Below are 13,926 nucleotides of genomic sequence, written 5' to 3'. Positions count from 1 at the left end.
TAACATGTCTCAGATCATGTAACATGTCTCAGATCATGTAACATGTCTCACATCATGCAGCATGTCTCAGATCATGTAACATGTCTCATGTCCCAAGTAGGACATGAAGTAGGACTCCGATCATGAACATGTCTCAAGTAGGACATGAAGAACATGCTCTAGCATTAGTAGAAGGACATGTAGGACCATCCATAATTTACTATAGAGAGCGTTATGTGCTATGAAATGGAGCTGTATTATATCCTTAACCTGATTGACCATCTGCTTGTACTATTTACGATTGGCCCTTCGCTGGAAAACGTTTAAACAAACCTAGAATTTAGTTCATGAAGAACACTACGTAATAACAAGTAAATGTAGTAGCAGTCCTTGAGAACAGGTCAGGATCAGCGAGGCCGTGTGATGGCACTTGGAATTGTCCAATCGCGTGGATCGCAAACCTCCGGACTAAACAAGAGGAGCTGATTTGCACTCATATTGTTCCCTTTGGCTTCTCTTCGTTTCGGTCGTTATGTTTTCTAGTGTAAGGATGTAAAATTAAGTTCTAGAAAGCACTTAATGAGAGGCAGTAACAGTAGGAACCGACCACGACATATCAGTTTGAAGCCAGTACTTATACAGTTGGCAACCCATGTAACGGCACTGTCAACTTGCTGTAGCGCATATTAGCGACTTAACTTACAAGTATTGCCTTTATTGGCTAGTTACAGAATTAATTTATACTGCGAACACAGTAGTGAATTAAATGATTGGTTATAATTGTGCATAAATTAGGAATCAATTCAACTGTGATAGGGCTAGATCATTAACTGATAGTACCCAGTATGAGTCAGGCCAACACAGTTGGGACGGCTGCAGTTTCTTTCCCAAGCAAGACATCGTCGTCGAGACCGCGCCACGGAAGACGGGTAATGGTGTTGTACGCTGACATTGGGCGCACACATGGCACCGTCCACCGAAGTAGTCGATGGTCGGAAATTGCGATCTCGATGATGTCGATTGGCCGAATGTGAAGGTCATCTGGCGTGATGACAACATCCAGCAGTCCGCCCGTGTCGTGCGTCGGCAAGGTCACGTGTCAAACCATGGCGAAGGTGGACAGCAGATCGTTCAGCTGACGCGCCGATGGGTCGTCGACGCGATCCAGTCGAACGTTTACATCGCCGGTGGAAAGGACATGATCTAGCAAAGTCGCGATAGATGGTGACTACAACACCTATACATATGTGCACGAAGTGCAGGTTACCCTAGCTAGCACATAGAGGCTCAAAGGTGGTAGGTCGAGGGCCGGCGTCGAGCATGGTAAGGTGTACGCCCATGCTGGCGACGGTAGTGATGACGAATACACGGTTTTCGCATACTTCTTGATAGGTGGCAGTGGGACGCCTATTTCGGCCGGTACGGCAACCACGATAAAATATGCGAGGTGGTGAGGGGGAAAGGCGCGATTCAAACTATGGCACGAATCGACTCTCTCGCAGACGGATGGATCGAGGGCTGCAGGTAAATTAGGACACTTTACCAAATTAAAATATCATCAAATTGGTGCCAAATTTTAGGTTATAGTTTCCTCTCTTTATTGTTATGCATTTAGTTGGGTTGCTATGAATGACTTTAATGTTTCCTATACGGACTTTTACAGCACCTGTTGCATCCGGAAATAAAAAAATTCCGATTATTCTGTACAACCATAATAAAATATTTCATAATCGTCATTTTCGTCTTTTGGCTTTGTTGTTAGGCTTATGTGATGTGTTTTTGGCTCTGTAAAACCAAATTATACATGAACGCAATCATGAAGCTTTGGTTCTCTCGGTATTGGTTTTGAAGATTAGTAAACTTTTTCCTAGCTGCAATTCTTCGTCTGTTGCTGTAGATGTATAATTTAAAATACGTACGTTTTCTTCCGATAAAGATGACGAAGAGCCTGGTATCTCTTTCTGCGTATATTTGGCGGTGAACGGTAAATTTCTTTTTTATATTGGAAGGTCCTGGCTTGAAGAATGAGAAGGTCCTGGGACATGGACACGGTCTCAGCGTACCGCAAACCACCGTTCTGGAATAATTTCGCTACCATTTTCAAATTAATGTAACAAAATACTGTTTATCGTGAGTAATTAATTTTGATGGTATTACATAACAATTATTACACAGTAAAGCTTTAGTTCGCAAAATAGGTGCTGTCCCAGAATAGGCTGTCCCAGCCCCTGCTCTACTACCAGCAGCGAGAAGCAAGCAACAGCATCGTGCATCAGCTGGCCCGAATGAGGGTGGATCCATCGTGGCCTGTGACTGCTAGGTCGGAAACATATACTTAGGATACTGAGCTCATTCCAATCATTTAATTGCGTCTATAACGTTACCGATCCGTAAATTACTCGACTAAAAATGGATTTAATATGCAGACTTTCCAGTGGACACTCCTCAGGCCTCATTTCAGGTCAGTCAGCTTAGTTCATTGAAATATTGAGAATTGATGACGCCATCGTGACGTAGTAAGGCAGGTTGCCGGAAGTCGCGGGAACGTTTTTATAACAATTAATTTAATGGAACTTCAGTAATACCTCAGTAACCTATCGCAAGTGTTACGTTTCTCACATCGGCTGCGATAGGTGAAATCCGCGATAGTACATGTTTAAATAATTATATTGTAATTGTTTTGTACACTTTATCATCTCACACCCTATTTCTGCTACCGGGATATGCACCATCTGATACACTACCGGGGTCGCTATCATATACACTATAATTTCTGTCGGGTTGCGCGTGAGCGTTGCTGGCAGAAACAGAGATAGGACTGCAATAAAGAGATATGCAGGGATGGCGAATTATGAATTTTGCAGCATTCCAGCGAGGGTGGGAGATGACCAGAGTTACGTCTCCACAAACTCAAAATCTGGCCGAGGACTTCATCCTACACAACGTTGGCATCCCACTAACGGTTGAACCACCAAATGCCGCACCCCTCTCGTAGACCTGCGTACCACCGAGCCTAGCACCCGTACTACCCGACATCCCACCCGCAACTACACACCACCGTCGGCTACATGAGGCAGGGGTTGCAGCTGCCACAGCGTAGCATCAACAATAAAATTGATGTTATTGGGACCGAAGGAAAAAGTTAGAGACGCTCGGGATGCGTGCGGCATGTAAAGATGGCAGGTCTGGGGGCCTAATTAGTGCGGGGCTCATTAGGCGGGTAAAACTGCGCGATGACGGCCTGCATTGACAGCTGGGGCTGGGGGGGCTGTGAAGGGGGGAGGAATAAAGCAGGTCTTGGGGAGAAGGTGGAAGGGGAAGAAATTTAGTAGGTTTTAGGAGGGGTGAGTGGAAGAGAAGAAATGAAGCAGTTCTTGTGGGAGGGGATTGGAAGGGAGAAAGAAATGAAGCTTGAAGCCAAAGTAGCTATTGTGGGAAGGGGGTAAATGGGGAAGAAATGAAGCCGGTAATGGGGGAGGAGATGGAAAAGGTGTGGATGGGGAACAGTAGCGGATCATACCTTCTGCGAGGAATGGAAAAGAAGGTATGTAGTAGTGTGGGAGTCGCCATTCTCATTATTCATTCTCGCTAGGTCAGTTCATGGCAATCGTAAATCATCAAACATTAGGAAAGAGTGAGTGACGATGAAGAGGGATGATTTGACGTGATTGTTTCTGAAATAAATGTTCCATTTGCGTATTGAGATTTCAGCAGGTGGAATAACACTAGTGGACAAAAAGGAAAGTAAAAGTATTTATTTACTGTGGAAAAGAGGGTCGAGGGAAGTGTGAGTGTGAAGAGGGAGAGCGACATGAAAAATGAGTTGGGGCTACCGAAGAATAAAGAGGCTACCGGAGTAAGAGGAAGTGAGACTAAGGACGAGTTAGAGGAATATGAAGAGTGAGAGACACTTTGAAGGGTAGGAGGAGATGCAAGAATACGATCAAGTTAAAAGGAAGAGGTGTAAGAGAAGGGCCAGAACCGCAGGAAGTGGAAGAGAGTCAAAAGACGGAGTGACAGAAAGGCTAAGAAGTACCATTGGAGGGGACGAACTGATGAATTGAAGAGCGTCTTAGAAGGGGAGGTTGGGGAAATGTGGGAAAGTGAGAGAGGTGGGTGGAGGTGGGGGAGCAACACTTTATTTTTGTCGCAGTCTTAATTACATTTGGAGTCAATTATAGCCCCGGCCTTTATTTATTTGGAAGTTAAATGAGTGTTTGGCTGCGCCACATAAAGATGCCGCTGCTCGGCCGCCAGATCACCTCATGGGCCCTCAACATTTTACCAATACAGCCTTTTTTTCTCTGCCACGGGCCCCTTTTTACCGGGACACAATTTTTACTTGTAAGTCAATTTTCTTCTGTTAGGCGCTATTTTTATGTACGGCCCCATTTGCATTTGTTCGGAACGCCAATTTTTGAGGCTCGCACTAATTAATTTTTTTTGTCGTCTCATTCTGAACGAAAATGAATGATCAGCCCTACAAATTATATTTCGTTTACAGTAAGTAATAACGCTTTGTTAAAGAATACAATAGCGTTTACATACACAGCTATGACTCACTTACCAATTAAATAGCGCATCATCGGAAGCATCTTTTGATGTTGCAGCTTATGCCCGTTTACATTTTATTCATCATGCAACAACATAAATTTCACTGCGATATCCTGCATGATTATGAGATATTCATGCTACCGTATCTATACAGACTCCATGATATAGCATCTTCTGCGGTGTAACTTCATTAATGCTGTCGCGTTCTTCATACTAGCACACCTTTCATGACATTTCATTATTCCTGCTATGAGAATTAATCATCCATGCTCTCACATTCTTCATGTCATAGCACACTTCATGGTATCAAATACTTCATTCTGTCGTTTCTTTCATGCTATCACATACTTAATGTTATCAAATACTTCATGTTATCACATACTCCACACTATCACGTCCTCTGTTCAATTTCATTTTTCATGCTACTTTTTCAAGCAGTTAAGGCAAATATCACCCATCCCTCTCGTTACTCCAGCATTCCCCTCTCTTCCCCAATTCCTCCACGCTCTCGCATTATCCCGGCAGGAGGTCAATGTGATGAAATTAGATGAGGCTCTTCCTTCCTACATTCCCGAATCTTCACTTATTCCTCTTCCCTTACATGCCTCTTCCCTTATTCCTCTTCATTTATTCCTCTTCCCTTACATGCCTCTTCCCTTATTCCTCTTCATTTATTCCTCATCCCTCATTCATCTTCATATATTCCTTTCCATTTATTCATCCCTATTCTTCTTCCCTCGTTCTTCTTTCATATATTCCTCTTAACTTCTTCACTTCTTCCTCTTCCCTTCTTCTTCTCTTATTTTTCTTTCCATGTTTTTCTTCCCTCATTCTTATTTCCTTATTTCTCTTCCGTTCTTGCTCTTTCCTTATTCCTATTCCTTATTCCTCTTCTCTTGTTGCTCTTTCGTTATTCCTATCCCCTTATTACTCTACTCATATTCCCCTTCCTTTATTCCTTTTCCCCTATTCCTCTTTCATTTTTTCTCTTTCCTTATTCCTCTTTTCTTTTTCCATAGCATACCACAAATCGTTCACTCCTCAGACATCGGCACATTCCACCCTCCTTATGTGCAAACTGGGTCAGGATTACTCACACGAAGGGCAAAAATTGTATCGCTATTTGGATGAATTTTGACTAAATTCTCCTAGTGTTTCTTTATAATATCTCCGTATTATCAAACCCCCTTTCCCCGTCAATGTAAGGCCCGGACCCCTTATTCCCTTCTCAAGGCAAGACCAATGCCCTCCTTTCCCTTCGCCAAGGTAAGAACCATACGTTAAGGTAAGAACCAGGCCCCTCTTTCCCTACGTCAAATTAACACCTAGCTGGGCCCTCCATTCCCCCTCTAAAGTTAGACCTGGATACCCCCATCCTCTCGCCAAGGGAAGGACCAGGCATCCCTTACTCCCGCCGAGGTAACACAGTGACCCCTCATCTCCCCCTACCCCCGCCTGAATATAATATAGGTAATTCTGACTATTTCGTATAGTGATATTGAACATAGCTTGTGTGCAGGTGTTGAGAATAAAAGAATGCGGGTTGAAGCAATATGAAGTGTGGGTTGATGTAGGTAGATACTGTATTGAAACGGGTAAATATAGTGGGCTGAAGCGCTATAGAGTGTGTGTTAAAGAGGGTAGATAGTGGGTTGAAGTGGGTATATAATGGGCTGAATTGGTATATAGTGTAGGTTGAAGAGGGTAGACTGTGGGTTGAAGTGGGTAGATATAGTGGGTTGAAGTGATATAGAGTGTGTAAGACGCGGTTGTTTCGTGGCCGTGCGACAGGGTGTTGTTTACATTGAACGTCGGCGAGCCTATCGCGAGGAAAAGTCCATCAGTTGAGGAATTCAGCGTCATTTCGAGTGGTAGGCTTCACTGTGCACGATACCGGTCTTTTTAAATAAGGACCTCAAAATTCACGCCAATTGTTGTCTTCTGAAATTACGTTCGCGCAAGTACGGTCTACAATCCGCGGGCGTCGTGCCGACCGCGGCCGTGAGGCCGGCGGTTTCACGTTCACGTACATTAGCTGTCGCGAGGAACTTAGACTCATCGAGGCAGGTACGATTCCTGTAAGCGCGTCTTAAATCAACAAAGAATGGCCATGACTTCAACATATTTATGTACGATGGGCATCAACACTACGGCTGCGACAACGCGAGACAACGCAAGACAACACGAGACAACGCAAGACAACGCGAGACAACGAGAAAGGCCACCCGAGACAAAACGAGAGGCCACGAGACGTTGAACAATTATAAAGCCGGCAATGAGAACCTTCAAGCACCGAGCTCTGCATAACAATACTTATCGGTACGGTCATCAGCTCAGTATGGCCACTTAAAATCATCATCATCAGCAGCAATACGGTCACATTCATCATCAGAAGAAGTGGCACGGTAACAAGCTTGGAGTAAGACCATCGACGATGAAGACGGATGCTACTTTTCAGAAGTACGGTCGTTATTTAAATTCTGCGGTCACACCGACCGTGATACGTCAATCTAAGATAACGGTTATGAATACAGCGAGACCGTGAAGAGACAGCTGCGGTACGGCCGCTCGAAATACGACCGCAAACATGCTCGTGAGGTACGGTCGTTTGCGGGAGTCGCACCATTCTACGGGAGCGTTCTACGGTTCAACATGTATGCAAAGTAGGAGATTTCAGTGATGTAAACTGGTAGATTTTCAACTTTGGCTTTGTTTGAATTACCCTTTTCTTGTACCAGAGATTTAGGTTAACGTAGGATGTGAACTGGAATATTCCAATTTAATATTAAACGTACCAGTGTTCATTCAAACCCTCTCTCTGTACGATTTATGCCGTAAGCTTATGCCTATATATACGCGAATACTCCAATTAAAGCCTATAAGACGTAACGGTCGCAACCTGACTGAATTAAAGCAATAGCCGATCAATAATAAAATGAAAACAACGATGCAAAAAAAAATCATTTTAAAATTTTAAAACCTGATCACGCCAAGGTTATACCAGGGCCCTCCTTCTCCCGCCACCCCCACCACGGAAAGGCCCGAACCCTTCTTTCCCCCAGCCAAGTTGGAGCCCAGGCCCCTCCACTTCCCCGCCAACGTGGGCCCGGGCACCCCTTTCCCTCCGCCAACGTGGGCCCGGGAGCCTCTTTCCTCCGGCAAGGTAGGGCCCGGGCCCCCACTTTCCTGCTAAGGTGGGACCGGGTCCCCCTTTCACCCCGCCGAGGAGGGATCCGGACCCCCCCCTTCCACCCGTCCAAGGTGGCACCCGGGCCGTGACGGCAGCCGAGCAATTACCGTCGTTGCTTTAATTAATCCGCGCGTCCCACATGTGGGGAGTGTAGTCCCCCCTATGATTGGGGGGCATGGAGATGAGCGGGGGGATACGAGGGGAAGTACGAAGAGGGGGAAGAGGGATAAAAGAGGAGGAAGATGACAAATAGTGGGAGAGGAGAATAAAGGAACCATGCGCTAAGATGGGAGGTGGTTGGGAGGAAAGAGTGGTATGAAGATTAAAAAATGGGCTGAAGAGAAAAGACTGGTATGAAAAGGGATATAAAGAGGGAAGCGTATTATAAAAAAAGAGTGGTAGGAAGAGACGAGTGGGATGAAGAGAGAGGAGTTGGATGAATAGAGGAGGGTGGTGAGAGTGGAATGTAGAGAGGAGAATGGTATGAAAAAGGGAGATTGGTATGAAGAGGGGAAATTTGTATGAAGAGGGGAAGGTGGTATGAATACTGGAGGGAGGTATGAAGAGGGGAGTAGGGAAGTTGATGAAGTGGGGGAGCGAGAAGAGTGGGGAGGTGTGAGGGAGGGAGAGGAGTGGTGGAGGAATAAATGAAAATTAGTATATATGATTGAAGAGGAATGGAGAATAGAGCGTGAGGGAAACAAGAGCAATTGGCGAAGGATACGATAAATTGGTAAGCAGGATGGGAGAGCTGGTTCAAGAAGAATATATGTATGATTATAATAATAAGATTATATTAGATAAGATAATAATAATTTATAATATAATAAGAATATATTAGAAATATAATATAGCATTACAAACCTGATATAATATTGTAAACATTAAGTAAATAGTGCTTGTATACAAGACATATATAGACGTTATAGCACTGTACACATGATAAATGAAGGCAGCTGTGTAGGTTTGTCGTGATAGAGCAAATGTTTGCATTTAATGAACTTTATTTGTCGCTCGGTTGGTAGGTAGGAATAACACAGCAGCAAACGGACAAAGTATGGGGAGATTTGCATGTAAACATAAGGATTAAATAATGATAGGAAGAATGACGATTAAGATAATAGTGATAATGCAGTGAGAAATGGTGGATATAGAAAGTGATGGGAATGAACGGGTGAGGAATTGGAATGGAAAATGAGAAAAAAATGGAGCATATAGTGGGAGTGCAAGAAGGGAGGAGGGAAGAGAGAGGGGGAAGGAGTGTTAAAGGAAGGGAGGGGGAAGGGGAATGGAGACGAGGGGCGAAGAAGCAATTCCAAACGTCCGATAATTAAAGTTACTCCGGCATCGTGCTTTAATAAGCACCATTTTTGAGGGGTGCAGTGTAATTAGAACCCCTGAAATGGGGGGATGGATTAGGGGGAGAGGAACAGGGGGTGATTAGTAGTAGGGAGAGCCTAGAAGGGAAACAGTGAGAAATTAGGTGGAGAGGAGAACAGTAGTGGGAGTGAAAAGCTTGAAAAGTCCAACGAGTAAGGGTAGAAGTGAAATTGTTAAATAGAATAATAAGAAAATGCATATGTCGGAAGTGAGGAAATAGAGGGAGAGGGGCAGTGAGTGAGGAGAAGACGGCAGAAGAAAACAGGCACGAGAAAAATAGAAGAAGAGGGAAAGTCGATGAAAATCTAAATAATTGAAAGAATATGTTAGAATATGTGTGAAGTGGAGGAATTTGAGAAGTTGGGGAAGGAGTGCGGAATGGGAAAAAAGGAGTGCGAAATGGTGGAATAGAGGAATTTTAGAAACCATATAGAGGAATGGATAGTTGGGGAAAAATCATTGAAAGGAATGGGCACTTGGGGAATGATGAAATTGATAAACCATTCGCAGTGGGGAATGACGCATTGAGTAGTGAAATTACTTAAAGGAATTTGAAAAGGATGAATGGGGAAGTTGAGATGTTACAAGGAGGTGCGGAAATGAAGAAAAGAAGAGTTCAATTATGTTTCAGTAATCGGTTAATTATCTAATTCAGGAACTACTGAACCCGCAAACCGGAAATTTATACGGCAAAAGACAACTGCGTAGCTACAGTAGTGCCTAAGAGTTGGACGCAGTCGAGATATCCCGCCTAAATACACATATATATACAATAAAAATTGACAGGGGATAATTTCAAATGGGTATTATATTTCTAAACCGGCATTTTTCGGTGAGGTGAGGCGTGACGCGATGAGGTAAGAGTTAATTCGTATAAACTTCCATTCATTCAGTCTGGCCATGCATACATATATGTCATTTAAAGTAAAATTGTTCTATAAGTGTTGCTGAGAAATCTTTTTTTCGTCCGTGGAAAAGCTCCACACATGTTTTATCTCTAGGCTATCCTACTTTACCAATATTTCCTAACAGCGTGTGTTCTCAGGTCGCTATATATAGTTGGGTGATTTCATGTAAATTAGCGCTTCATTAAATATATGTGTTAGTTCTGACCGTATATATCTGGTCAATAGAATAGGAATATATGCTGCGACGGCCCTTAACATATGTATTTAATGCTGCCGTGATTCTAGAAAGTAACAAACGTTCCCTTTAGTAATTGTCCATTGGAGCCAAGTTAGCATTTTGTGCTTAGATTATTAGTCTGGAGGATTGTGGTAGTTTAAAGTTTAGTTTTTGAGCACTTATGCATGTAATTGATTCAGCCTCAGGCTCTAGCGTGTTAAAAGTGCAGTTTGGAGTGTTTACACTTTACAGATTGGCGTAGAATTGTGCCAATTTGATGCCTTCCTTGCTAATTCGCCATGGACGATTTAGGATCATTGATAGGAGAGGTCGGTGCGGTCGCTCCCAGTAGCGAAAAGAGATTACAGGAAAATTTGAACATAGAGGCGAAGCATTAAAATATTTGAAATTTTCATGATTTCATCCTCTAAAATATTAAACATTTCCTGGACGTTTTCTCGAGTCAGTTGGAAGAGAGGTGCGGGTGGCCTTCCGTCTGAAACTATTCACAAACTGAAACTGATGATCATTAAATGTTAATCAGTTATATGTTGACGTTGCTGGGGAGGAAACATTCAATAGGTACAAAAATTCCAGGTCCTGTGTGTATGAAGTCAATATAATTAAGGAGCATGGGTCGAGACCTGAGGTTACAGAAGTGATAAAAGTGTAGCTGAACTTGAGTAGAGATGCAGTCAAAGCTAATAGGAGTGTGGACCATATGTTCGACAGTTTTAATGCTAAATTCGTTGAATGCATGACAATCAGAAAGGAAGTGTAGGTTTGAGAAAGCCAAGTTCAGGGCAGGCAAATCACTTCAAATGTTTAGCACCATGCAGGACGCGAAATCTCGTAGCAAAGTTTAACGGGAAAAGTATTTACCAAAATCATCAGGGAAGTCATATTCATCTCAATCAATGTCGGGTAAAATGAGAGAGACTACTGGGTGCAGTAGAATGAGGTTTAGAGTGCAGCAGAGTGAGTCATTGAGCGCAGTAGAGTGAGACGTACAGTGAGGCGTAGAATGAAGCGTAGAGTGGGGCGGAGAATTAGGCGTAGAGTGAGAGATGAGTAGAGTGAGTACTTTTTGAGGCAAAAAGTAAGACAGAGTGCAGTATAGTGAATCAGAGTGTATGAGAGTGAGGCAGAGTGCATCAGAGTGAGGCAGAGTGCATAAGAGAGGAACGCGTGAGGTAGAGTGCATCAGAGTGAGGCAGAGTGCATTAGAGTGAGGCAGAGCAGCGCCTGCCCCCCGGGACAATATCCTAATGGAGTTCTCATGCGCATTGTTGGGGTGGGGGAGGGGGAGGAGAGCTCCTCATTTAAACAGGAAGTCTGTTGTGATAGACGCGGGATTTTGCCTCATTTAAACAGGAGGTCTGTTATGATAGACGCAGGATTTATCCTCATTAAAACAGGATATCTGTTGTGATAGACGCAGGATTTATCCTCATTTAAACAGGATATCTGTTGTGATAGACGCTGGATTTATCCTTATTTAAACTGGATATCTGTTGTGGTAGACGCGGGATTTATCCTTATTTAAACAGGATATCTGTTGTGATAGACGCAGGATTTATCCTAATTTAAACAGGATATCTGTTGTGATAGACGCAGGATTTATCCTCAAAGGGCCCGGATTTATGGATGTATGTCTGTCTTGATGGCAGGCGGCTTGAATAATGTCGCTGCTAAGACAGCTCGGGGGCCGCGTGGCTTGCCTACTCAATGAAGGCGAAATGGCAAATAAAATTCATTCTTTTCCCTCCGCGTGGATAAAAAATGGATTCAACTCGAACTTGTCGCCGTATTCATTTTTCTGCGATAGGAAGCGTTGAAAAATTGACCGGGTCGGTGAAGAATTATTTCATTGCGGGGTAAATCTTGACGGAAGATCGCGGAAGTGTTTCGATTTATAGATTAGGATTCAATATTAAATTTTAATATTCGAATAATGTTTAATTATATTATTTGAATAATATTTAGTTAAAAGTTTTTTTGTCTCTGCCACATTCTGCTCCTATTTTAGCTTGTCTCACTCTTCCCTCTCTCTTTTCTCTTGTTCTCCTCTCATTACTTCTCTTATTTCTCCTTCCTCTCACACACTTTACTACCCCATCACCCGTCATCACCCCTACCCATCACCCCCGCGGGTGTAACGTTACTGGCCATTAAGCTGTCACGGCTTCCTCAAACTGAACCCCCGCTGGATTTGCTTTGGGGAGGAGGGGGAGGAAGGGGAGGAGGAGGAAGAGAGGTGACAATTGGGGGAAGGGAGAGGAGAAAAGGAGGTGGGAAGTGGGGAGGGAATGGAGTGAGAGGGAATGGAGGGTAGGAGAAGAGGAGGGGAAGATGAAACGAAGAGGAGACGTTGTTCATAGTGCGATGATGCACTTCTTTGCTCTTGAGTGGGTCATCTTGACCCACTTAGTTCTAAATAATAACCGAATCAGTACAGCGCGCAAGAAGTGTGACACTGTTTACACCATATGACGTATTAATTTTTTTAGTGAAGGGAATAACATAAGCGATAGGGAGAAGAAATGTAATGCTGCGGCGGACAGAAAAGTAAAGAAGCGATCAATAAGTAATGTCGATGTAATATGTAACAAGTAACATCGATGTAATATGTAACAAGTGATATCGATGTAATATGTAACAAGTGATATCGATGTAATATGTAACAAGTGATATCGATGTAATATGTAACAAGTGATATCGATGTAATATGTAACAAGTGATATCGATGTAATATGTAACAAGTGATATCGATGTAATATGTAACAAGTGATATCGATGTAATATGTAACAAGTGATATCGATGTAATATGTAACAAGTGATATCGATGTAATATGTAACAAGTGATATCGATGTAATATGTAACAAGTGATATCGATGTAATATGTAACAAGTGATATCGATGTAATATGTAACAAGTGATATCGATGTAATATGTAACAAGTGATATCGATGTAATATGTAACAAGTGATATCGATGTAATATGTAACAAGTGATATCGATGTAATATGTAACAAGTGATATCGATGTAATATGTAACAAGTAACATCGATGTAATATGTAACAAGTGATATCGATGTAATATGTAACAAGTAACATCGATGTAATATGTAACAAGTAATATCGATGTAATATGTAACAAGTAACATCGATGTAATATGTAACAAGTAATATCGATGTAATATGTAACAAGTAATATCGATGTAATATGTAACAAGTAATATCGATGTAATATGTAACNGGACAGGGTGAGATCCTGCGTGAGGGACAGGGTGAGATCCTGCGTGAGGGACAGGGTGAGATCCTGCGTGAGGGACAGGGTGAGATCCTGCGTGAGGGACTGGGTGAGATCCTGCGTGAGGGACAAGGTGAGATCCTGCGTGAGGGACACGGACAGATCCTGCGTGAGGGACAGGGTGAGATCCTGCGTGAGGGAAAGGGTGAGATCCTGCGTGATGGACACAGACAGATCCTGCGTGAGGGACAGGGTGAGATCCTGCGTGAGGGACACGGACAGATCCTGCGTGAGGGACAGGGTGAGATCCTGCGTGAGGGAAAGGGTGAGATCCTGCGTGAGGGACAAGGTGAGATCCGGCGTGAGGGACACGGACAGATCCTGCGTGAGGGACAGGGTGAGATCCTGCGTGAGGGACAGGGTGAGATCCTGCGTGAGGGACA

The sequence above is a fragment of the Hyalella azteca genome, unplaced genomic scaffold (genome assembly GCF_000764305.2).
Source record: "Hyalella azteca isolate HAZT.00-mixed unplaced genomic scaffold, Hazt_2.0.2 contig15022, whole genome shotgun sequence".
Classification (NCBI taxonomy): domain Eukaryota; kingdom Metazoa; phylum Arthropoda; class Malacostraca; order Amphipoda; family Hyalellidae; genus Hyalella; species Hyalella azteca.
The sequence above is the reverse complement of the archived record's forward strand: the minus strand, read 5'-3'. Positions refer to the sequence as shown.